This window comes from Triturus cristatus, chromosome 6 (assembly GCF_964204655.1).
Source record: "Triturus cristatus chromosome 6, aTriCri1.1, whole genome shotgun sequence".
In the NCBI taxonomy this organism is placed as follows: domain Eukaryota; kingdom Metazoa; phylum Chordata; class Amphibia; order Caudata; family Salamandridae; genus Triturus; species Triturus cristatus.
The window spans coordinates 717,581,242-717,605,214 of NC_140589.1; the positions used below are offsets into that span (position 1 = coordinate 717,581,242).

General features: G+C 43.9%; 1 protein-coding gene across 2 annotated transcripts in view; it reads left to right on the forward strand.

The window, feature by feature from the left end:
- The first annotated feature begins 380 nt into the window (after positions 1-380).
- The window catches only part of SCML4 (Scm polycomb group protein like 4), a 552,972-nt gene continuing 529,379 nt past the window's right edge, over positions 381-23,973 (forward strand). The window contains exon 1 of one of the 2 annotated variants that reach the window (XM_085611210.1): positions 381-579. The gene's annotated coding sequence lies outside the window, so the exon portion shown is untranslated. The remainder of the gene's footprint in view (positions 580-23,973) is intronic. The other variant, XM_085611211.1, reaches the window with a different exon arrangement.

The following is a 23,973-nucleotide window of genomic DNA, read 5'->3' on the forward strand; positions in this document are numbered from 1 at the left end:
CAAACTGTCGCATGAGCAGGACAAAGGGATGCTGTTACAGTCTGGTTTCTATAGCAACAGAGAACGGGAGACTATAACAATTGTAGATACACCCTATCTATATATTACATAAATGTCACAGTGCATCGTCTACCAAAAACGCATCGGGGTATCTTAAACCGACAACACCCAAAGCCCAAAAACGCAATCGCAAACCTTTCGCTGCTCCTACCCTAGGAGGAAGGAAGCGAGACACAGAGGCCTCCTTTTTTTCGCATGCAAAATGTGCGTGATCTTTAAAAGGCAGTGGTTGGCTGGTTTTCCGGACATGATGTGGTTGAAGCTGTCATCGTAATGGAAATTCATCGCTGTAGCTATGGTAAATCGAGTTCTCTGCCTGTGCTGAATGCATTAGTCTAATGAGATGTTTGCAGCTGGAGCGCGGGGCTGCTGCTGCTGGAGGCTGACGGCTCGCTGCTAGCAGACGGGGCGAAGATGCCTCTCGCTGTGGTCGGCTCCGTGCCCGCGCCCACCGCCCTCTGCCCGTCAGCTGGATGCCCGGGGCCTCTCTGAAGATTCCGTTTCCGTGCAGAGCTCTAGGTAAGCGCTGCCCGCCATGCTTTCTTCTCCTGGCGCTGTGCTGCGGCTTCATTATTTAACAGCTGTCCCTCGTCTGCATGAATTACAGGCTGCACGTTCATTTCCTCTCAGCCTCTGCAGGCTTTTGTGAGCCTGTTTGTGGTAGTCTGTCCCGACCCCATTCTCCCCAACTTCTCCTGGATAAAGCGAGGGTCTGCCGGGGAGGCGGCAGCTTGTCAGAGAGCGGGGCGTCCGTGTCATTGCCAGAGGGTTTGTTTATGTGCGTGCAGGGCATGCGCTTGGGTGCCGGCCAGCAGACGGGCTGCCCCGGCGTGCACGGCGCTGTGGGCGGGTGTGTTGATGCCGCGTTACTCGCGTTACTTCGAATGTTTGCGGCTCGCTGCAGCGCCCTGCCGCCAGGCGCGTGGAGATTCGGCAAATCAGATTAATTAATAGGGTTCTGTAGATCACAACACTTGAAAACACCTTTTTTTCTTGTTTCCGTGTTTCACCTAGAAGTGTGTATTTGGAGGAATATTCTGCGAATATAATCCGTAGTTGGCTTTATTAAAACGGATTATTTTGGAATGAGTCATTCATTTAGATGGGTGTAAATACGTGCGTGTTGTCTGTTGTCTTATCTTAGACGTGATAAATAGATTCGGAGAGAGAGAAAGTGGATGAATGAATTGCTGGATATATGAGTGGATGCCCTTTTGGGTGGATGGGTGGATGGGAAGAAGCTTTCCAAGTGAGATAAAAGGTGGCCAGAAGGGAGAGGTGCTGATTGAATGGATGGGTGAATCAATAGGTGATGCAACGGTAGGTAGATGGATTAACCTGAGGACGGGAAGACAGGATAGAGGATGAGTGGATAAAATGAAAGTGGATAGGTCATGATCAATGCATGACTGGAGAGAGGGACAGAAAGACGGACACGTCTTGTGGAATGGATTCTGAGCAATAACATGTATCTCTGCATTCAGTGTTTAAAACGGATACAGTAATTAAGAGCCTTTTCTAGCCTCTCGTATTACGCATGGGTTAAACTATCTCCTTCAAAGTGTGCAGCAAGTGTGTCTTGTCACAGCAGCAGCTTGAAAGAGCAGAGCTCGCTGTGTATCGTTTCATTCAGAAGTGGCCCCCTCGGTCGGGCCTGCCCGGCACTGGAGCCTGGGAGGATGCACACAGTCTGGGGAGTATCTCGTGCCTGTCACACGGTGTATTTACGCGCTCCGCCTCGCAGTGTTTATGCATCAGCTGAGGCGCGGGGGCAGAGGGTGGCTGAGTTCACAAGCCGGAAGCTGCCCCGATACGACCCTCTGCCCTTCCTCCTGGGTGTAGATCCTACGTATCTGTGACTGACGGGTACGCTCATTTCTGGACCAGAGCACCCCGGCACGAGCCCACACGTACCGTGTGACTGGACTGTCTGCACGCTGCAGACAGCACATCGATGTTCATGCCCGCATAATGCGCATACATGTTCATGCCCGTATAACGCACCTGTGACTAGACTACACGCACGTGCAGCTCTGCGCCCATAATACCCCGCGTGGCTGGTCTGAACTGCACGCCGCAGGCGGCACATTCATGTTCATGCCCGCCGCATAATGCGCATCTATGTTTAGACACGCATAATGCACTTGTGACAAGCCTACACCACGTGGAGCTCTGGGCCTACATTACCCTGCGTGTCCTGGCTGGGCATCCATGTTCATTCCCACATAATACACATCCATGTTCATGCCCGTTTAATGCACCTGTGACAAGCCTACACGCACTTGCAGCTCTGGGCCTACATTACCCTGCGTGTCTGGGCTGGACTGCACGCCGCAGACGGCGCATCCATGTTCATTCCCACATAATACACATCCATGTTCATGCCCGTTTAATGCACCTGCGACAAGCCTACAAGCACGTGCAGCTCTGGGCCTACATTACCCTGCGTGTCTGGGCTGGACTACACGCCGCAGACGGCGCATTCATATTCATGCCCGCATAATACACATCCATGTTCATGGCCGTTTAATGCACCTGAGACAAGGCTACACGCACGTGCAGCTCTGGGTCTACATTACCCTGCGTGTCTGGGCTGGACTGCACGCCGCAGACGGCGCATCCATGTTCATGCCCGCATAATACACATCCATGTTCATGCCCGTTTAATGCGCCTGTGACAAACCTACGCGTACGTGCAGCTCTGTCTAGGCCCACATCACCCCTCCTGGCTGGGCTGCACTGCATGCCGCAGACGGCGCATCCAGGTCCCCACCCACAGGCCCCGTGTGAATGGACTGAACGCCGCACATGGCAGACCCAGGCCGGAACCTTCACGCCCTGTGTGACTGGACTGCACGCGCGGCCTGCAGCCAGGTCCGGGCCAACATTCCCCGTGTGACTGGCCTGCACAGGTTTGGAGGCATACCCATGCCCACTGATGCCCCGGGTGGCAGGTCTCCACTCAGCAGATGTGGGACTGCTCTGCACGCAGCAAACGGCGCACCCGGGTCTACGCCTGCACGACACAGGTGACTGGACTATACCAGCAAACGGCGCACCCGGGTCTACGCCTGCACGACACAAGTGACTGGACTATACCAGCAAACGGCGCACCCGGGTCTACGCCTGCACGACCCAGGTGACTGGACTATACCAGCAAACGGCGCACCCGGGTCTACGCCTGCACGACCCAGGTGACTGGACTATACCAGCAAACGGCGCACCCGGGTCTACGCCTGCACGACCCAGGTGACTGGACTATACCAGCAAACGGCGCACCCGGGTCTACGCCTGCACGACCCAGGTGACTGGACTATACCAGCAAACGGCGCACCCGGGTCTACGCCTGCACGACCAGGTGACTGGACTATACCAGCAAACGGCGCACCCGGGTCTACGCCTGCACGACCCAGGTGACTGGACTATAGCAGAAGACGGTGCATCCAGGTCCTGGCCCACGTGCCCCGTGGAACTCTGGGCTGCGCACCGATTCGGGCCCATGTGCCCCGTGTGACTACTTGCTCCAGATGGTGCATCCAGTTTCGGGCCCACAAGCCCGGTGCGACAGGACCACAGGTAGAAGACGGTATATCCGAGTCCGGGGCCACATGCCCCTTGTGACTGGACTGCACGCACCAGACGGTACACCCGGGCCAGCATGGCCTCTGTCGGTGGACCACTAGCATAAGTTCCCTGTATAGAAACAGTCTGCGGCTCTGTGCCACGGACAGCCTCAGTGTGCGGGTGACACCGAGCCCCGGAGGTCTGCAAAGGCTGTTCGTTGTCGCAAGATGACAGGGGCACCCCACTGTCCACAGTCCCAGCGCGAGCGGCCGCGGCATAATTCCGTCTCATTTGGGGGATCTATGCACACTGTGCTGTCACCCAAAACGTCGTTTTCCTAAAAATGTGTTCCGTCTGACCGGGCTTTGCATGGGGTTCAATATTTCGAAGTCCGGGCAGAGCCTGGGGTGCCCTCTGTGTCTGAGTATCTGCCGATCTGTGCCGTGTGTGTGTGTGTGTGTGTGTATAAACATCACATGTTTGTCTATTGTTATTGCACAACCGGCGGTGGTCCTTGAGCTGCAACATGACCCTACATACAAGTTTCTCATGTTCGGCCTAACAGATCGTGTATGTCAAAAAATGTCATTATTGGACCACAATACACACGTGACCCATTGCGTATGTTTTATAGCAAATTAGTATCATTGTGCTTTCTGTGGTTGGGAACACTAACGTTTTAGCCGGAACCAATCCACGTGACACTGTAGATTGAACATGCAGCAGTTGACTGCCTGTAGTGTGTACTGCAAATAATTAAACATCATTTCCTTTTTCTGAGTCAGCTGGCGGATTTTAGGGAAGATATTTTTTCGTTTATAAGGTGTGACCGTCATGTATATTTTTCTTGTAGAATCCGAGTTTTTGGCAGGCGTTCTTTGTAATTGTTGCCTGTGGCTGGGGTGCTAAATTGTGTTTTCTTTATTTCTTACGTGTGGTCAGGTGGTTAAAGAAAATATTTATTATACTGTAAATCGTCTGATTAATTGGGTGGAATGTAACTTTCGGGAATTGTGTGTGTCATTCTGTTAGACTAGGGGAAATTAATTTGGTGGTTGTCCCCAGTGTTGTGAATAGGTGGATTATCCCTTATGCATTATTTATGTATCATTTATACGTCATCTGTGTATACGTGCAAATATATTAATATTACAAATGCAAATTCCCATTTGTTCAACTCAGTAATTAACAGGAACAACGCCATGTTCTTGGGTTACAGGAAATAATTCACAGGAACAACGTCGTCTCCGTGAATTGCAGGAAATAATTCACAGATGTGAAATCATGCCAATGAATACAATCTTTTTTAAACCACTGCAGTTTAATAACAATGACAGATATGTAATATGAATATAAACAAGCATACTCTACATACATGTGATCAGATAAAAAAAAATATATATATATATTTATATATAGTGCCTCCTCATAGCTCGATAGCTAAATCCAAACTGCCATAGAAGCATTCTTGTAAATAGGACCTGAAACTCATGACGTCATTTTTGGACTATTGTCAGGGCCTCTTGAATAATGTGACTTTGCGGCTGTGACATTTTTCAGATACTTTAGGATTTGCTGTATAATTTGTGGATTTTAACCAAAAAAATGTTTTTACCTCCAAAAGATCAAAAGTGAGTAAAACTGCTGGTACAGGTGTTGCCAGGCAGTGGCATACCCTTTGCAGAGGTTAACTGGTCACCTTTCACTTGCTGATTGCTGTATTTGGGTATTAAAATGACATTTCAGAGATGAAACATTTGTCCAGACAGAGTTATGGTTTAAAAATGACAAAATAATGAAATAAAACTGCTGCAAAATATACTGCATCACCTACATAATTTGTCTTTTTTTTCTGCATAATTTAGTCAACCATACCACTCATTTTGGTCCTCTGAAAATGCATAATTCCAGTGGCTCTGACCATTGTGCACGTCACTCTTTATGCATCTGTTTTAGATAGTTTCGTTTTGTTTAGTAAATAAACTGAAAAATGCTAAGTGTATGATTAGCAATAATCTGCATTAAAAATATTCAAAACAAAATATTAATTAATGAGCAATTGTAGGCATTTTGGATTGTATGTGTTTTTTTGCTATTTAAAGCATATTTTGTCTAAAAGAGTGAGGGTTGCAGCTGCTTGTAGGCAACATTCAGCTAACAATGGGCCACCGGTTGCATTAGACTTTCTAACCTGTCTTGGGAAAAATAAGGTTTATTTTGTAGTGATTAACTTTAGCAGTGTTTTTTGATGTCTGGATCACTCGGGGCCATTACCATAAGTAGAAACTAATTTACTGGCAATTTCATGGGAATTTGCTGGTTTGTTTATTTTTCACGGGTACGCTGCCGACTGCGCATTGGTTGCAATGAGCAGCCTGTTTTCTTTATTCCAAGAGGTCGCGGCGATTGCAGAACAATGATTAGTGAGCAGGAAATGGGGTAGACGGGCCCGTTTTCTAGTCCGTCTCCGGGTGGAAGTACGTATCCCACGGTCATTATGCGATGCGTGTGAATTGTGGGAAACAATTACCGTGTGGTACAATTCCGGCGAATTATGTATTTGGAAGCCTTTTCTGTCGGCGCAGTCAAATGTGGCATAACTTGTGATGTTTAATAGCACCCCCGCCACACGCCACACTCACCTCCCCACACGTGCGCACGCGCTCACCCACACACATGTCCACTCACTATATCAGGGAACAGCTGCCTGTCATCGTCATAGGCAACGGTGCACGCCGTAGAGGACGCGTTTAAAGCAAAGATTAAAGTGCTTCCGTTTTAGCTTCGTCTGGTTCACTGTGAACAGTGTACAATACATATAGCTTGAGGTGGGGGGGGGGGGGGGGGTGAGCTCCCGGGCTCGGAAGTGTTGAGGAGTGGCACTATCTCCCCCACCCCTCCAAAATGAAATATGAGATGCGGTTTCAAGGCACGCTCTTCTTTGCCTCTCAACAGTGCACTTCCATCGCTCACACCATGTGTGCGTGAGGTAAAAGACGCCTACGGCAATCGCGTCTTTGTTATGGGCTCAACAAACCCTGGCCTCTTTTAGGAGGCACTTAACTCCTGTCGCACTTGCCAGACAGAACACGCGCTTCGACATTACAGCTTTGCATATCACATTCATGGGTGGGCGTGCCTGAGCTGCTAGGTGTTTTTTGTGTGTGCCAGAGTCTGAGAGTTGGGCATGTGAAATGTATGAAAGAAAAATAAAACGTGCGAGGAAAAATAGTGTCTGTGGGAGGGGCTGCTCTTAGAGAGACTTAACACCCCGTGCACCTCGTGTGTACGCGGAGAGAGTCAGTTCTCCTGTCGCATCGACTCCCCCTCGACCCTCCCTCACTTTTCAAAGACCCCTTTCATTTTCCTCAACAAAGTGGGGGGCCTAGGGGTGGGGAAGCCGATAAGAACTGACAGCTCATTTCCACTAACATAAAAAAATACAATTTACAGTAAGGAGCCAGGAGAGAGAGGGGCGTCAGGTGGCCAATGAGCGGAGGTGAGATGGTTTTGCGTGACACCTCATTGGGACTCTGTGACCATACCCAATGCCCATTCGTCAGCGTCACACGCACCTGGCTAGTGTCCATCCTTTAGCGCCCAATGCTTGCATCACATCCAGTGCCCACCCTAGTGGCTTAAGGGGACTTGAGTAGCCCCCCCCCCCTCCCCCACGCTCCGGACCCAGACAGGAGCCCTCAGGCCAGGGACCCACAGCCCGTGCACAGTGCCGGAGTAGGGGGGATGCTGGTGACCACCCCCGCCCCCCGCACCGTAGGTGCTGCGGGGGCTACTGATACGTCACTGGCCCACCCGTCGGAGCCCACCGCTTGGAGAACACCGAGTCTGCGCCCTTCAGCGTCCACTGCTTGGGGCACACTCAGTGCCCGGCCGTCAGCGCCCATTTCTTGGACACAGTTGACTTATTATAAATCACCCGCTAGGGCACGTCACGCTGTGTTCGGGGGTGGATCGAATACAGCAGAGGGTTCAGTTGCCCTCGCCCCCCGCCACCCCTCCCAAGCTCTCAGTAGATTTTTCACAAGGGACACTTTAGTCCGTTTAACTAAACAGGCTTCCAGGCAACACGTTTCCTTGGTACACTCCAGCTAGCACACTGCGTACTGCAATTATACTGCGACGTGTAAGCCGTCCTGGGAAGCTGATATATCTCTTCTGGCCGGGGTGGGGGCGGTGGGAGGGGGCCGAGCAGCCATCGCTGAAGACAAACAGTGACAACGTAACACACGTTCATTCATCACCGTCACATTCTATCGAGGTGGGAGAAAAACACGCTTTACGAATACACAGCGTGCTAATTTTAGTTTAATTAATTGTTGTTTTGTTTTAATTAATTGTGGTCTGTTCTCGATTATGCAGCTCGGTCGATTTCACTGTTTAACCAGTGAAAGGCCACGACAAGCACACAGTGACCAGTGGACACAGTGACGCTAGGCCGTGGCACTTTGTCATTTTCACTCCGCAGTTTATGTGAAGGTATCGGTTCAGGGACTTAGCATTCAACAGTGCAGCAGGCGTAGTAGCACCGGAGCCCAGAGGTGTCAGCAGCCCAATGCACACCAATTGTGGCTTTTTTTTTACTACCCATCCAAGGGGCAAAAGCGGCCGCAGTCCCCTTGCTACTTTGCTGTATTAATTGATTTGCAGCTCGCTCAGGCCTGGCACCAGGTTACTGGTTGGTGAGAAAAAGAAAAAAAAACTTGAGAACTCTCAGAATAGGTCATTAAGATTTTTTATTTATAGGGGCATATTTATGGGAAAGTCACGCAGTGCAGTGCAGTGCAGCAAGTCACCTTGCTGCACTGCATGACTTGGAAAGGGCAGGGTGCGCCATACTTAAAAGAATACAGTGCGGTCCTGCCTTTGTCCCAGCCGTGGCGCCGTTTGGCTGCCTAGTGCCAACGCAGGCACCCTTGTATCATGGTACAAGGGTGCCTGTGTTGCATCATGGTACAAGGGTGCCTGTGTTGCATCATGGTACAAGGGTGCCTGTGTTGCATCATGGTACAAGGGTGCCTGTGTTGCATGCAGGATTATTTTGTGGCACCTTCCTGTACATAAACAATCCTGAGAGGCATTTTCCTCTTTCTATGTGTGATACAGAATGCAGCACACATAGAAAGAGGGAGTAACGAGGAGAAATAAAGATATTTCTCATTGTTACGCCTACCCTGGGAAGGCAAATCTTTTTGGCGCATTACCAAATCTACCACTTTTGCTAAATCTGGGAATGCGTCAGAAACCATGGGAGTTGCATGGGAACACTCATGCAACGCCCATGGAACCCTTTCCCAGCCACGGCCTGTATAGGGCGTGTTAGCGGGGCGGTGACGTGGGGTGGGGGAGGGGCATGGTGCGGGGGTTGTAAAATGCGGCATACGGCCGATTTCTGGTAAGTTCCGAAAAAAATAAATAAAACGAATTTCATTGCGTGCACTGCATCGCCAAATGCATTTTTTTAATAACTTACCTGAAATCGGAGGTATGCCGCATTTTACAAGCCACCACCCTGCCCCTCCCCCGCCCCACATCACTGCCCCGCTAACACGCCCTATACGGGCCGTGGCCGCCCTTTCCCAGGGCAGAGTAACGCAACACAGCGATTTGCACTGCAAAGCGTTACTCCGGATTTAGGAAGCCACTCGGGGTCATGGAAAGCTGCCTTGCAGGGCTTCATAAATCTAATTTTTTAAGTTGTGTCGCACATGCACCACATTGCGTGGGGCAAGTGCGACGCAACTGGGCCCAAAGATATGGCCCTTAGTGTTTAGAAATAGCAGAAGTGCTGTATGAGGGGCTATATAAATATTATTTATCAAATGTCAAAACACAAGATTGTCACATTTTGAAATTTGAGCAATGGGAATATGGGCCATAAAAAAGATTTTTTTTTAAACGCATAACTTACTGATGTGGTTGCACAAGGAATTGTGTAGATCCTGAAAATGTTGCAAAAGGTTATGTTTGTGGAAATCCCTGTTGATAATCTCCAAATGGTTTGCTGGATCCACCTGTAGCCCTTGTGCCTGTGATTACTGCGCAAAATACTACTGGTTGTACAGAAATACCACCTGTTACCAACAGAAATCAATTGACACCAACAACCAGTTCCACAATGCAACTGGATTCCAGTGCAAAGTTCTCCACTGCTTCAGAGAATGTGTCCAGAAACACATACCGACAGCTGGTTCACTGGAATTTCCAGCCCCTAGGCCATGGTGGGGGTATGGTGCACAGGGAACATGCCTAATTCCTAAACAGTTGTCTAATGCATTAAATAAATCACAAATTAACACTACTAGAAACAAGTAATGCATGTTTGACAAATTGGATACCCACTGGTATGGAACGGGTTCCCACCACCAAACCACACGTTCTCCTGATGTGGATTTTTTTTGTCTTTCCTGTGTCCAATGTATCTCTTATGTCGAATGAACGCCTCAGTATTCTTGTACCCAAACCATGTTAGCATTTTACCTAACCAAGGAGCTGCTTATGCTTAGAAAAAATACTTGTGCCTCGGTAATCCACCAATCCTCATTCTGTGTATCAGGAATGGTGGAATTTTATGTTCATAAGATGTATTTATACATATGAATATAAACGTGAGCCTGTGTGGCTGTGTGCTGTGTCATTCCATACGCATGCATATGTGTGACGACCTATGCATGCATGTATTACTACGAGTTTGCATGCCTCCGGAATGTTGCATGCACCATTTTATTTATATTTAAAATTACTGTTCCAACATGGTGAAGCTAACTTGGAGCAGTAAATAAAAAATAAAAAAAATACTTAAGCAAAATCACGTTTTTCGGAAACAGAGTGGCCCAGCAGCAAAACCACCTGCTGGGCTTTCCAAAATATGTGAAAAACACATTTTAAGGACAGTGAGGGTTTTAGGAGCAACAGAGGTGCAGGTGGGTGGGAAATAACAGTGAGTAGGAGGAAGAGAAAATGTGTGAGCTTGAGGCTGGGGGGACATAAATAAAATAAATTAAAAAAGCCAATGCAAGTGAAGAAATGCGTGGGGTGGTGGGAGACGGGAGCAACACACACAGATGAAAGTAAGTGGGGGAAGAAATGGACAAGCTGGGGTGAAGGGTGCAACACATAATGCATGGGGTGGGTATTTGAGGGGGGTAATGCTACATGAGGTAAGAGAGCAAGAAAACTCATGCACTCTCTTGTAGTTCTGAATGAAAAAGAAAAAAATAGTTCCCTGAATGTGAGTGGTGGATGGTTTCATATCATCCAATCAAAACCACCAACAGAAATACTGCTGAGATTCCTCAGTTTCTCCAACCAACCTTGCTGCCCTAATTCTTGCCATCTGTTTCAATTTTCTTTAAGGTGTTTATTTGTGATAGTCTTCTTGCTACATCCCCACTGTGGTGGACTAACTCTACCTGCATGTTGGCAGTTCTCCAACACAAAGGTGGAATGGCTGCAGCCAAACTTTCAACAGAATGGCCACACGTTCACAGGCGATTGTCCAAGTGTCTCTGTTGACGTCTATGCACTGCAGAGTCTTGAGCCATTGTGTGGACATATCCTTTATAGCCATTGTTAATCGTTCAAAGCCAGATGTAATACCTCCATTACCTTCAGAAATGATTCTGTCTAATCGTGGTATCCCTTTACTCAAATCAGAGGCACCCCTGTGCTGCTTTCTTTGAGTTTTCAAGAGTACTTGTTCCAGTGCATGGAACTATGCTGGTGTAGGGGAGCTTTCTCAGACTTCACTAATTCTGGACCAAAAGCGTGGAACGGCCTCCCGCTCCACACCAGAGCCTTCTCTCTTCTTGAATTCCACAAGAGGCTGAAGACCTGGCTTTTTAATTAACCATCCTACCGAGGGCAGGTCTAGGCACACACACCTGCTCAACACCAGGATACCCTCATAGATGATAGTGTGCTGTACAAATGCACATACATAACAGATAGGAAGGGATGTGCTGGATGATGCTGAGTTACTGCAGAGGAAGTGATAGCTGTAGCTGGGTCTAATAATGTATGGTAGTGTTTTGCCTGTTTGGTGGACTATCTCATTCTGTAGGAATGATAAACGCCGTATCAGCAGTTTCAGCCTCTGTGTGATAGGAGGAATCTCCAACATCCTTTGTTTCTGGTGGTGGCGTATGAGTAGCTTTCGTTGTTGTAGGTGAGATATAGTGAAAATATCCAGCTAATAACCCCTTTCCCTCCAAGAAAGACTTTAAGGGCCTTTATTGGTCAATGGTGCAGCAAAAACATTTAAATTCAGCTACTGCAGAGTCTTTGACAGGAAGGTTCCTAGCCCAAAAAAGAATCCCTCTCCTCGAAGCTTACTGGGACACTATCACCAGACCTTGTGACAGGAAACTTTATCATCAATTTAGGGTAGGCTCACTTCCGACTAATTCTTTTACCAAAAAATGGAAGGGTGCTTCCAGTGATTCCTGTAAAAGATGTATGGACTGTATAGATTCTGTTGGCCACATCTTTTTTGTTTGTCCCGCTTATGCCGCACCCAGAGCTAAATGGCTCAAACCATTATGTCGTACTCTGGGTACAAGACAAGGGTCAGAAGCACTTGAAATATTGAGATTTGAGCCTAGTGAATATGTTGCCATTGCTGTCGCTAAATTTCTGGCTTGGGTTTGGTTTATCCGAACAAAGAGGCACTAGGTTACAGCATTATTTTTTGTTTTCTTCTATGTATTTTTTATGTATTGTAACTGTCTTTTATGATGTAATACATCGACAATAAAGACTAATGAATGGAATGGTGAAAATATTGTTTTAATATTTATGTTTATAATGATTTTTCAGTTTGCTAGAGTAAGAACATTTGAAACATTTTTGTTTGTTAATAAAGTAAGAGCTAAATGTAAATAACATAGAATTAACTATCTATTTTATAAGGACCATCAAGCTGATAATGCAAAAATAACTCTTTTGTTATGTAAGCCTTGGTGTTTTGCATGTGGCCTACTCTGCCCATAATGCATTGCTTTAATCAGTATAAAAACCTGAAATGGATTAACAACTTTGACTTTACTCTTACAACCGTTTTCATTACTTGCTAAATAAAGATCTTATGATTACCTCATTCATACATCCATTTTATTTAATAAAAGTTATTCTACTTATTTAATATTAAGATATATTTGTTTAAATACTTTGTGATGAACTGACCTGAGACATCCAATACAGGGGCAGATGTATCAATATTGGATACTCCAGAGATGGATTCAGACTGGAAGGTGGCCTTCCAAATGGGTAGACATTAGCTCTGTATCCCCCCCCCCCCCGGCATGTAGCTGTAGCCTCCTGTCTTCTTGATGCTACCTTATCCTTGGTCGAGGAACGCAGGTCATACCACTGCTTCCTGATTTCTTCCACAGACCTTTTTGGTGACACCTACAGCTTTTATCCTTTGTTGTCCTGGTCCAAGTTTGTTTTTGGTTGCGAAAGGAAAAGACATGGAAGACCTTCAAAACAGCTTCTCGTATGCCGAGACACTCATCCACAAGAATTTCCAACTCTCGATCATTGCGTTTGCGTTTCTTTTTCTTGCCAATCTCCTTTTGCGAATTTCCAACTCTCGATCATTGCGTTTGCATTTCCTTTTCTTGCCAATCTCCTTTTGCGACTCCTGGCTGGCCATGTTGGTTAGGTTATCTAGATTTATCATACTTTTATTCAACACAGGAAGACACCTTGCTGTGCTGCACTGCGTGAAAGGGTGACGGCAGGAATTTGCCTCATTCAACATTATTTGGTGCATTCCTGTCCTCTCATTGTGCTGATGCACAATGTGCTGCCTTGCACCAACAGAGGCACCCTTGCTCCGGGATGCAAGGGTGCCTGCGTTGTAGGCAGGATTGTTTTCGTGCAGGAAAATACACCTTCCTACACAAAAACAATCCTCAGAGGCATTTTCCTCTTTCCAAGTGTGCTGCAGAATGCAGCACACTTGGAAAGAGGAAACAACAAGGAGAAATACAGGTATTTCTCCTTGTTGCACCTCTGTTGGGAAAGCTTAGCATTTTGATGCATTCCCAGTTTTACGTGTCTTGGTAAGTCTGGAAATGCGCTAGAATCCATGGGTGGCTGCTTGGGAAAACCCTTGCTCTACCCATGGACTGCCTTCCCAGGCCGGAGTAACGTAAAGCAGAAACTTGCGCTGCCGCGCTTTACTCCAGATTTACTAAGCAGCGCAGGGCCACGCAAGATGGCCTTGATTTGTGTGGTAAATTTGGCTTAGGGATTGTGTTGCCCTAGTGACACCCTATCTGACACAAGGGCAATGGAATCCCTTGATAAACCTGGCCCTTAGCGACTATTGAGGGACTTACCTTGCCTACCCGTGGTGGGAGGGTTAAATAGGTATTATGTAAAAAAAAATTAACTTGAATATATTCGAATCTCACATTCCGTGACACCTCACTTGCATAAGTCGACTTTCTCACCATCACTAGAGACTTTTCTAACTTGCCTACTCCTTAAACGTGCCCTCCGCTCTCAATACAGTCAGCTGGTGCTGTGCCGACTCTGACAACACTGCTGCCTGCTCTGAGAGAAAGCCCTTGGCAAGCCATGGGTCTCGACAGACCCACAACAGGCTGAGTGGTCAGTGGGTGGTGGTGCACGTTCACCATCCTCCTAGACCTTCATCCCGCAGGGTAGCGAAGCCCCAAGAGAGCCTGGGCAGGGCAGAAGAGAGGTTATTCTTATACTTCCAGTTGAGAAAAAAATCTGGTGATGACATTATCCACCAACCGGAAATCATAATATCGGAATTCAACAAAACAACTAGTTCCAGATTACCAAATAGGAAAAGTTGGCACCGGCCTAGGGGCACCACTCCTTTTAGGGGCCTGCGACAATGGATCAAAATAATATTGTCTTGATCATGAAAGAATATCACAATCAATCTTTCTTAAATTGTTTCCAAAAGATTGGAAAAAAATAATCAACTCAAAGAAACGAAAACTTTACATTAAAGACTCTATAGAGAAAATACCGTATTCATGAAATGTAGTGGTTTATTAAAATTGTTGGTTGGCAAAATTAAAAAAGTATTAGGAGATAATTTGCGAGGGCGGACCCAAAATTTCGACTGGCCAGGGGCGGTCTAATCGGCACTGAAAACACCATACTTAGCGCTGGGGGGGCCTCTGAGGGTAGCTATGCGCTTTGTAAGTATCAATAGATCAGAATCCTTGCTAACCTGCACCCTGGTTTGTACACCAGGACAAAGAACCAAAAACTCAAGCGCTCCGCTTTTCACGTTGCCAGCAGGTTGCACGCAGTTTTCTGCAACAGAGACTAAAAGCCACTGAGTGAACTTGCCTGATTTTAGTATTTTTCATATTGATTTTATCTATAGGGCGTCTGATTTAGTTAGAGAAACTGGTTCCATTTATCAGCAGCCAAAAGGCGAAGGCAGAGGCCGCTTAGCCACAGTCCCATATGGGATTCACCCAAGATTGGTTAAAGGACTTTGTCCAATTTACTTCCCCGCTTGTTACTTTATTTGAATGGAATGGGCCTAGCTCCTGAGGGCTGTGTCTGCCAGATGTGATGTCAGAACATCGGAAGGAGGTCATTTATCAGCTGTGCAATTATAGGCTCGCGCCAGCATTACGAGATAGAGCCAGAAGTCAATCTTTGGAGAATAGGTCTGGGGACATTGGAGATACTCCCAGAGTATAATCAATTAAAGCAGCCAACATTGTTAAAAATGTAAGTTTCTTACTCAGCTGAGATAATGAGGAAAATGTTGGCGTTAGGAAACAAAATAAACGAAATGGGCTGTATTCCCAATTGTATGAGCGCATCCAAGTGCCACTGAAGGGCACAACATAAAAACTTCAGCAGGGAAATCAAACATCCTGGGATTACGGACATTTTATGAACACTAATTGCACTTCCGATGATTAATAACATTACAAAATGAAATAATTTTTTTAAAAATACCCTTGTATCAAAATTCCTAGCGAAAATATTTTTGCTGGCAAAAATCTCCCAGAAAAAGTCAATTTACATTTTACTCCCTGCAAGTAAAAAAAAAAGACTACTAAAGTTAGTACATTTATTTTTCGAAAAATATTGCATCAACAGTCAGTTTTTGCTGCATATGTTTTAAAACCCTCCACAAATTTCATAAAATGTCGTGAAATTTGCCAAGAATGTATTTATGAGTGCAGAAGCAAAGAGCTGCGACTTGCACAAAACACATGATGTGAAAAGACTGGCACATAGCTCACTGTATAGAGGACCTCTGTCAGCTCGATTGTCTTTCTTTCTGCGGGTAAATGCATACATCACCAACCAACAAGAAAAGGCAAAATTAAAACCAAAAAATCTGAAATAAATGCAGATAGGCATATATTATTAATTGAATCATTTTTTCCTCACAGATCTCCACTTTTTACATTCCTCCTTTATCCAAATGAATTGGACAAATACATAGATTTCATGATAAAACATTATAGAGCCAGATTTACGGTTGCTCATTGTCATCCCAAATTATGAGGTTAAAATATGGTGACCTGCATAGTGTGGGAAAGGGCAGTTAAAAGTCATCAATGGAGCAATAAGCCTAATTTGAACCATCCAACCTTTCTGGTCTTTCTTCCCATACAGGACTTTACCCCGCCCTGAACCCATCTCCTACATTTTCTTGATGTCTCTTTAAGTTTGTGTTGTTTGTGCTCACACACACTCTCCTAGAAACAATCCCTCTGCTGCTTTCTGATCACGTTCCACACCTTGGCCCTGTCTTTTCCATTTTATTTTATATCTCCTGTCTCCTTCTGCCCAGCAGTGCCCTGTCACTCATGCCCTACACCCCTCAACAATCTCAATACCCCATTACTCATTTTCCTGGTCCCAATCTTTCTGTCTCCCTTGTGTCTGTCTCTTTTGCCCCTCCCCTGCTGACTCTGTCCAACCCCACTTATTTTCTTAAGTCCTTTCTCTGTTTCCACAGCCCTGCTGTCTTCCCTTCAGTGTATCTCTCTCTCTCTGTCTCTCTCTCTCTGAATCACCAAGTCATTCTCTTCCTTTCAGATCTCATCAGGGCCGGACTGGGAACAGAAACCAGCCCGACAAATTGCTCAGCCAGCCCCCTGGGTGGGGAGTGGCCGAGCTGTTTGCTAGTGCCGGTTTCGGCCTATTTTGTTACAGGGGGCCGATATTGCCGGACACCGGTAGCAAAAACGCCCCCCACCCAGGGACCCAAAACTGGCCCCCACCCTGGCGGCCCACCGAGGAAAAGCCTGGTGCCTGCTCTGTTCTTGAAAAACTTTATCTGTCCAGTCTGCTTGTTCTTCCTTACACCCATAAAAACTCTGGGCTTTATTTAGATCTTGGCGGATGGAATACTCCGTCAGAAACATGACTGATATCCTGTTCGCCGTATTACGATCTCCATAGGTTATAATGGGATTGTAATACAGCAGACAGGGGATCTCTGTCATGTTTGTGGCAGAGTATTCCCCTCTGCCAAGATCTGAATCAGGCCCTCCGTCTTTCTTTTAGTGATTCTATTGTTCAATTCACTCAATATCTCAATCTTGGATGAATGAAGAGTGAGCCAGACTGGCTGACTGCAGGTCGCACACTAAACTTATGCTTAAGGGCTCGTATGCTCTCATACTACACGTAGAAACCAGGTACAAGAGGCTCTAGAATTGTACAGAAACTTACCCAAAATGACCCTAAGCATCCATGGGATTTAATTTGGAGTGGTGGGATTATCTATGATGAGACACAAAACCACTTGCCCTGCAGTGCTTAATTTGTAAAAAAATATAAGTGCCAGGACCCTCGGCAGGTGGCCGCTGCAGCTTGCACCACTCATTGCCCGTGCCAGCACGGCCAATGACGGTAGTATGACAATTTAGACTATTCCTGGTCCCCAAACCTATAAGAATGGCTTGATTGGCAGGTATTAGTCATTTTTAATATATATTGAATTAATAATCAACTTGGTGTGCTCATCTCTAAATTTGACAGAGAGTTTCATCGTGTGGCAGACTGTCAGAAGTGCTGATATTGATAATTAAGTGATGGTGTCGAGCACCTGAATCCACTGGGCCAAATTAAGCACTGCTTGCCTCGTGAGGGTTGGAAACCTGCAAGTTTATTATCCAACAGCAGTGCACGATTAAGTCCTGGGCATTACTTTTTTATATATTGCAGATGGCCTTCTTCTCAAGACCCCTAATTGCACCACTTCTTTCAAGACTAATCCCAGAATTGCATGGTAATGAAAATTGCTCAGATTTTTGAAGAATACACTCAATGCAGGTAAAGTCCATAGGTGGGATTTCCTCCCCCATGAAGATAGATGGTAGAGAAAATGCCACTTCTGGATTGTACTCCAGATTAATAATTTCCTCCAGAAATCATAGGATTATTAAAATTTAAATAAAGCACAAAGTCTTGTAAGAAGGGCTGCTGTTTAACCAGGCTTTATTTAATGTCTTGACCCCATTAAAACTCCTTTTTGACTGATAACTGCCTGGTACCATGGAGCAGGAGTTTGCTAGGGGGATCTACAATGTGTCCTTATTGTGTCTCTACAGGGCTCTCCGAGGCTCTTTGGAAAGATGGGGAGATGAGTCTGGAGCCAAACTGGCTTTTAGCGTAGACTAGAAGGCTTCCAAGTTCTCTTTTATATCATTGTAAAATAAACAGCATGTTAGCGTGACCAACATCATTTACACAGCTCTGAAGTCCTTCTTTGTAGCAAAAGTGCCTTGTGAGCTGAAAAAAACAGCCTGGGTCACGGGGAAACAAAGAAGGGTTTTGATGTTTCTATGCTGCCTTGTCTGTCTGTTTTTATAATGTCAATATATATATATGTGTGTGTGTGTGTGTGCGTGTGTTACACACACACACATATACATATATATAGTCACTGAATAAAACAAAGGTTAAAGTGACGTTATAGTTAAGTGAATATGTCAGTTATAACATGCCGTTTTAAATGTACAAAACCACTGAAATTCACCAGTTCCATTCATTTCAAGTAACTATAACTCATACCCTAATGTTACTATAACTCGCGCCCTCGCCATGCACTGCTAATTACCCCACTTATTAGACCACTCATGACCTCTTCTATGACATAATAGTTACTTAGGATAACCACAACTGGTGAATTTCAGTGGTTTTGTACGTTTAAAATGGCATGTTCTAACTGACATTTACACCTAACTATAACATCACTTTAACCTTTGTTGTTGTCAGTGAATTTCCAGGTTTTTTTAATGCGCAAAGTAATTATTACATATCTATCTATCTATCTATCTATCTATCTATCTATCTATCTATCTATCTATCTATCTATCTATCTATATTTCCAACAACAACGCTCCAATAGAAACATTCAGCAGCACACAGCGGATTCCAAAGATCTTTTATTGTGCCACGCAGACGCGTGTCAGTGAGAATTCGCCTTTCTCAAAGCTTGTCTCCACCGAGGGTTGGATATTATCAGTTCTTTCATATTTGTAACAAAACTCACTCCCATTGGTTGCCAGGTTTTATAACCATCCAATTACAGTGCCTGTGGATTGAAAAAAACACACCTTCATTAGGAAATGTCTCTGACAATGACTGCAAGGTCCACAATGCATCTCGAGTTCCTATAGTTATTATTTCAAGAGCGGTTTTATCTTAAAATGATATAGTATTCTCTGACCCCCTCGATCAGCTGCAATTATCACATTCAAGGTATCACACCCGTAAAAGCTTGTTTGGTAACTCACGCATACCATTTTGTAATGGGAACACAGTATCCATAGGTATGACTGTCCTTTTAGTGAAGCGACGGTTCTGGCAGTCTCCATTTCAACATTTCACCAAATGCCACTATTATGACTGCCGAACACTTTTTAGATCAGGTGCCTCCTTCGGCATGCAAGTTGCTGCACGCAATTAACATTTCCAACAACAACGCTCCAATAGAAACATTCAAGAGCACACAGCGGATTCCAAAGATCTTTTATTGTTCCAAGCAGATGCGTTTCGGCAAGAATTCGCCTTTCTCAATTCTCGTCTCCACCAAGGGTCGGATATTATCAGTTCTTTCATATATATATATACATATATATAACAAAACTCACTCTCATTGGTTGCCAGGATTTATAACCATCCAATTACAGTGCCTGTGGATTAAAAAAACACACCTTCAATAGGAAATATGTCTCACAGTTACTGCATGGTCCACAATGCAATTTCTCACGTTTACAAACAATATTTACAAGTTGGCAGAAAGATCTAAAAGGAGGTCTGTTAAGATTGTAATTTAATTATATGGATTTACACGTGGCACTTTAATGGATGCAGTGAATTAATATGAACTATTTATGTACTGTAGTCAAGAAACGATATTCAGCAATATTTTAATATGTACTGCAGAACAGGAACTACTGAATGATAATAGTGATGCATTGTGGGACTTGTATGATTTCGTCTCCCAGTCAGGTGATAGCAAGAATTTAAAAGTACCTGTGTCTTGCTATCTCATAATTGCTGAACCTCTGTATCTATGATTAAGGCATTTTGCGGAAAAACATCAGGACTATGAGAATGCTGCCAAGTTGCTATTATGACAATAAACGTCGTGGTGTAACCGTGAATTGGACTCAGCAACTTTCTTTTTGGATGTATGTGTGCATGTTTGTATATATATATATATTGTGTATATGTATATGTATATATCTATATATGTATATATATATATATATATATATATATATATATATATATATATATATATATATAAACACACCTGATCCTTAGTCTGCTCGCAGCTTCCTTTTCGCCGACCCAGCCACCAAGGAACCACGAACCACAGATTTAAAGCAGCAAAATGTTTATTCCAGCTGTTGAATCCTTTGAAGACGCGTTTCGGGCGTCACTCGCCCTTGTTCACATCAACGAGGAGAGGTAAAATTGCCATTTTTAAATTGTGATGCTACACCCATGTGACCACACACCGTGAATAAACATAGACAAAATATTGCACACATTCAATTGTTAGGTATGTACCTAAATGGATACCCCAGTCTTTTTACTATATCTTTACTTCCTTCTGTTTCATTTCAAAAGGTGCCCCTTAATTTAACATTGTTGCTGTATTAAATCAACATCTTATTAATAAGAGTGAAAACGAAATTAGTGCATGTCAAACATTAATGCAGAAAGTGTCCTAGGAATTCCTATTGAGTTTCTTCCCATAATCGTAAATACCAGGTCCAGAGATGAATCTCATAAAAATACATAGCTGTATAGACGACAAATTGTTACAGCCCATGAATCCAATTTCATCTGTAACAAGGCAGAAATAAAAAATATATAAATATATAAATATATTAAAAATATTAAAAACAATTCAATAATATTGTTAATAATACTTGTGTGCAAAAATGCTGTCATGCCAGTCTTCAACTTATAGACAAGGACCCGGTAATACTGATATTTCGGCATGAATACAAGTTTAAAACCATCATCTAATGTTCGTTCAAATTTCTATATTTCTTAACCCAAGATACGGGCAACTTAACTATACTGGTTATAAGACTGTATCCTAAACATAACATAAACACCTAGAATGTTTATAGAATGTGCAAAGTTTGCAAAAGTGTAACTGTGTGAATTACAATAGTGTTACTACTATGGTGCATGTATATCTAAAAACATCTGAGCCACACATTAATCTAGAATATACTACAAATAATTTATATTTTAACTAAGATCATCCACCTGTGGCAATTATGAGTATACATGCACCATGTCTAAAAATGAAAAAAGGATAAGATACATAAGAAAAACCGGACTTAAAACAGATTTGAAAGATCAGACCTAAAAATGCTAGTTCATAAAAAATTATGCAGATCCTCTGTGTTATTGAGGCCAGATGGGAACTTATTATAAGAAACAATGGTTCTGTCGGGTATGAACAAAACAATTACTTTGTTCTACGAACGGATCGAGGACAATTGAAGAATTAATCCAGAACTGACCACATAAATTATGAAGTACAAATCACACACACAATGTTGAAGTACAACTCACGGTAAAGTCAAATTTAGTGGGTGAAATGCTGTTCTTTATACATAAATTGCATCATTTATATAAACATCATTTATATAAACACCCATATCATTTGTAAAGCAAGGTTACCAAAGTAATAAACTGTAAAGTGAATTTGTGAATCAGTGACAAAGTAATTCTCTTTAATACTGGCCCTCTTCTTGTATATTTTGTACATAAAAAGTTTTTTGTATTCAATTTTTGTATATATTATGCACAATTCTGTCACTTATGTCACTTTGTCACTGATTCACAAATTCACTTTACAGTTTATTACTTTGGTAACCTTGCTTTACAAATGATATGGGTGTTTATATAAATGATGCAATTTATGTATAAAGAACAGCATTTCACCCACTAAATTTGACTTTACCGTGAGTTGTACTTCAACATTGTGTGTGTGATTTGTACTTCATAATTTATTTGGTCAGTTCTGGATTAATTCTTCAATTGTCCTCGATCCGTTCGTAGAACAAAGTAATTGTTTTGTTCATACCCGACAGAACCATTGTTTCTTATAATAATCATACCCAGGTTCTGAGGGACACAGGGTCACCCCATTGTTTAGATAATACAGATGGGAACTTAGTGTCAAGCTCAAGGATTAATTTAGATTCCAACTGTCTCAGGGTTTTTTCACGATCTCCACCCCGACGCAATTTAGGAATGGCTGCTGCCACAAAATAATTTAAACAACTAAGATCATCGTTATGTGTAGATTTAAAATGGCGAGCCACTGGGTACGTGGAGTCATTGTTAACAAGTGCGCGTAGATGCTGTAATATCCTTACATGTACTTGCAACTTCGTACTGCCCACGTATCTAAGTCCACAAGTGCACGTCAGGACATACACAGCAAACTCTGTTTTGCAAGTGAAGTTGCCCCTAATGGCTATTTTGTCTGGGCTGAAAGGAGAAAGATAATGTGTGGTATTGATACCAAACTTACAAGCCCTACAAGTAGTGCATTTGGTAAAGCCATTTTTGGGCTGTAGCCACATTTTGGCTGTAGTTAGTTCCGGACATGCCTTCCCTATTTGTGTGAGCATAGAAATGCCCTTTCTGTATGTGACAGTTGGTTGGGATGGTAATCTTGTTGATAGTACCCCATCCGTTAAGATAATCGGCCAATGGCGCTTTATTATGGCACAAATTTTCCTCTCTTGCTTATTAAAAGCAGTAATCAACCTTGGAGCAGATTTGTCATCAGGTAAATTTTCCACTTTATTTGTGAGAAGAGATGCCCTAGATCTTTCCCTAGTTTTGTTCGGAGCTGTTTTTAAAATCTTCTCACTATATCCTCTGTCTTTAAATCTACTATATGCTTCCTCAGTGCATCTATTTAGGTCTTCATGGTTGTTACAGATCCTTTTGAGACGTAAGAATTCCCCATATGGGATGTTATCAACCATATGCTTAGGATGTGAGCTACTGGCATGCAAAATCAGATTGCCAGCCATTTCTTTTCTGTGCAATGTCGTTCCTAATGCTCCATCCCTTTTGTACACTCTCACATCTAAAAAGTCAATACTGTTTCTACTCATGTTGGACGTAAATTTGAGATTAGCAGTGTTAATATTCATTTCTTCAATAAATTGGGATGCTTTGGTTTCACTACCTTTCCAAACTACAAAGACATCATCGATGTAACGCATCCAGTACAAAACATTCTCCTTAAAAACATTGGCATGGGTAATCTTGAGGACCTGCTCCTCCCACCAGCCAACATGCAAACATGCATAGCTGGGGGAGAAGCAAGCCCCCATCGCCACGCCTCTTTTCTGTAAGTACAAATCATTGCCAAATACAAAATAATTATTATGTAAACACCATGAAATCAAACTCAAAAGCATCTTATTATGTTGATAAAATTCGATGGGTCTTCGCTCCAGAAAGTGTTTTATTGCCGCCAGTCCTGTAGAGTGTTCGATACTGGTGTACAAGGATTCTATATCCAATGTGATGAAAAGTAAATCATCTGACCATGTAATATTTTCTATCTTTGATAAAAAATCACCAGTATCTTTTATGTAGCGCGGTAATGCTTTAACAAACTCTTGTAGAAAAAAGTCAACATATTGGGTTACTGTTTCCCCTACACTGTTAATAGCCGATATGATAGGTCTACCGGGAACTGGTGTTGTCTTTTTATGTACTTTCGGAATAAAATAGAGTTTGGCCATTGTTGGATGTTCTATATTCAGAAACTTAAATTCCTCCATAGAGATA